This window comes from Sminthopsis crassicaudata, chromosome 5, assembly GCF_048593235.1.
Source record: "Sminthopsis crassicaudata isolate SCR6 chromosome 5, ASM4859323v1, whole genome shotgun sequence".
NCBI lineage: Eukaryota > Metazoa > Chordata > Mammalia > Dasyuromorphia > Dasyuridae > Sminthopsis > Sminthopsis crassicaudata.
Genome location: NC_133621.1, coordinates 289,306,020 through 289,309,715, shown reverse-complemented (window position 1 = coordinate 289,309,715; position 3,696 = coordinate 289,306,020).

Sequence of the window (3,696 nt, the reverse complement as noted above, 5' to 3'; positions counted from 1 at the left end):
GCCTGATACATAGGAAGCATTATATGGAGGTTAGTTATTATAATTTCTAGTAAATTTATTCTAATGTTTAGCAACTTTAATAATTTGTAGTAAATTTTAGTTCACTACAAAGGTTCTTTTTTTCTTTTTAATAATAGCTTCTTACTTTCAAAATATGTGCAAAAACAGCTTTCAACATTCACCCTTGCAAAATCATGTGTTCCAAATTTTTTTCCCTCCCATCTTCTCATCCTCTCCCTCAGACGGCAAGCAATCCAATATATGTCAGCATGTGCAATTCTTCCATAATTTCCACATTTATCATATTGCACAAGAAAAATCAGATCAAAAAAGGAAAGGAAATGAGAAAGAAAAAAAAGCAAGCAAACACCAACCAAAAAGGTGAAAATACTATTGTTGTGATTTGCATTCAGTTCCCATAGTCCTCTCTCTAGGTGCAGATCATCACATAATCTTTTTGTTGCCTTGTGCAATGATCTCTTGGTTCTGCTCACTTAACTTAGCATTAGTTCATGTAAGTCCAGTCCTTTCTGAAATCATCCTGCTAATACTACAAAAGTTCTTAACCAAGGATCTTTGAACTTCATTCAGAATTTTTAAAAATATATTTATAATTATATTTCCTTATACTTGGTTTTCTCTGTAATCCTACATATTTTATTTTATGCATTAAAAAATACGGCTCTGAGAAGAGATCTGTAGGCTTTTTCCAATTGCCAAGCCATGACCAATGAGGAGACAAAGAAGTTATAGCAATAAAAATTTAGAAACCCAGATGTAGTTCAATTCTCACTAATAAATATGAGAAAACAGAGGCTTAAGAAGTCACTCACCCAAGACCACACAGGAAGTAAATGGCAGAAATGGGAATCCCAAACCACAGGGCCATACTGATTCCCAGATTTCCGTTGACCGATTTCTTTTGGTAGATGAAGAAATCTCATGTATCTTCAATTGTTCCTACTCTAACAATAACAACCCGTAATGGAGTCCCAGGTATTTCCAAAAAGCACCCAGAAGAGGAAAGAAAGAAAAAACAAGGGGTAGGAAACAAGGAGAGTACAGAGAGAGCTGGAATTAATCTATTGAGATCAATTCATTTCAATTCAATCAAGCACCTACCAAGAATAATGAAAGCAGATCTACCAAAATGTTGTTGTTAAAAAAAAAAAGTGGGGGGAGCTCACATGTTTAAAGCCCAAATCTTCCCCCAACATGTCCGAAGACAATTAAGTCAGGATTGGGCTCTCCTATTTCCACATAACTCCTCAGGCTCCCTGTTATTCTTTTGTGAAATCTCTTCATTTTCAAAGGAGCCCTTATTGTTCATTTTAAGGAGCTGATTTTGTTGTTTTGTTTTGTTTTCTAAATCAAGACCAGAGATTTGGAAAGGCAAGTGTGGTTCAGTGGAAAAAAATAATGAGTTTAGAGTCTGAGGATATGAATTCAAATCCTACTTCTCTTTTTTACTACCTGTGTAACTTTGGTCATGTACTATATCTCTGTAGGTCCAGGTTCCCCATCTTCCAAATGAAGGACTGACTTAGTTATCCACTTTTAAATCAATGATCCTGTGATCTCCTCAGGCCTCAGTTTCTCCATCTGTTAAAAAGAAAAAAAAAAAAAAAGGAGGCTGGACTTGATGATCACACAGATCACTAGGATTTATGGTTCTAAATCAATGAAGATCTCCCTGTGAGGAAACTCCCTTCCCCAGAGCAAATCAACAGCACCTCTGTAACTGAAAGCAAGGGTTCTAAATTTATGTCTTTGAAGTCTTTAATAGTTTGGTGAAAACTAAAGACCCTTTCTCAGAAAAATGTTTTAAAATGCATAAGATTATAAAAGAAACCAATTATATGACAATATAGATATCAAAATATTTTATTAAAAACATACATATAAACAGATGAGTATAGGTACATGTGTATACATATATGTGCAAGTATGCCTATAGATGGATGTTGTCTACACATGTATATATGTATACATGTGTTATATGTCTACACATGCATTATATTTATGTGTATATACAAACACATATTTAGAGAGAGCTGGGGATTGGTCTGTTTAGGGCAATTTATTTCAATTCAATTAGCATCTATCAACGATAAAAGGACACAGTTCTACCAAACAGTTACTACTTTTTAAAAAGTGTCAGGATGATTAAAGTTATATATCTACATTTATATTTATAGTTATATATCTACATTGCTTTGTCTAGAGATAGATAGAGATAAAGACAAGAGTTAGAGATAGCTACCTTGGACCACAAATTAAAGATTCTTGCTTAGAGAATTTCCTTGAGCACTGAAAAGTTAAGCCATCTGCTTAAGGTTCCAGAGCCATTATGTGACTTGAGCCCAAGCCTTCCTAAATCTATCCACTTCACTAAGCTGCCTCTCAAATATATTTGGGATGTTTAGAGGGAGGACACTGTCCTTCCCCCCATCCCCTCAGGATGACCTCTGGTTCAGACTAGACAAAGAATGACGGGGAGAGAGGAAAGCTGCTGGGGCCCCAGAAGCCTCACTGGATCCAAAGTTTGGAGAACCTTGTGCTGGACAATGAACTTGGAGGCAGCTGGAGCCAAGCAAACAGCTTCACAGAAAGCTCCAGCCCTTGCGGGGACTTGGCCGGCTCAGGGAATTAGGGATCTTTCTTTCTCCTTGTTCTTCTTCATTTCCTTTGACATGCTACATGATTAAGCCCTGGAGTTAATGAGAAAAACATTTTTATTAACTTATGTTCAATAAGTTCCCATGAAAAAAGGGGGGAATTGGAAACTTTTTCCAAGTTGCAAAGCATTAAGGAGAAAAAAAGCTTGCAAGGCTGTTCTCCACCAGGGCTTGGGCCTGGATGCGGCCTTCACTGGGGCTTCATTTCTGCCGCCCAGATTGACAAAGGAAAGCATTGTTGGCCATGGGGAGAACTGCTCACATTTCCAAGGCCCTTTGAGATTTTCAAAGCACTTTCTCTGTGTTTTGTCCCTTGGTTCTCAGGATCACCTCAGTGAAAATACTGCAGATATTGTTTTTCTACCTTTGATGGATGAGAAAATTGAGGAATTATCCTAAGCAACTATGCAGAGACAAGAGTTAATATGCCTGTCCCTAAGGTGCTTTCATCCTAGGAAAAGGGAATCATCAATTTAGGATTTGGATTTTAGGATATTTAGGATTTATTTAAGGTAAAGATTTGATGGTCAAGATAAAGATTTGAGGGACTTTCCCAGTCTCTCTGCTCCTCTTCCACCTAGTTGCTAATGCCTTAATTTTCAGATCACCGTCCCTTTACTCTTTTTTTATCCTGTATCTAGATAATTGTTGACATGTTATCATTAGGATGTAAGCTCCTTGAGGGCAGACGCTTTCCTGGCATTTAACAAATGTTGGTTGGCTGACTGACATGAAGATCTTTGGGCTCCAAGTCCAGAATTTTTTCCCACTAATCTCCACTATCAGTACACCAGTCTTCCCCCCAATTGTTCCACTAATATACTTCAGATCCTCCTTCTGGAGTTCAGCTAACAGGAATCTGCATTGCAGAGTTCCCAAGAAACCAACAAGTACAAAATTTCTCTGGCTCAAATGCAGCTTAACTCTTCACACATATATCTGCCCATCTCCATCTTCCCAATCCCTCCATGGAAATAAACCATCTGATCCAAGAGGGAAAGCGTTTCCATTCCAACGG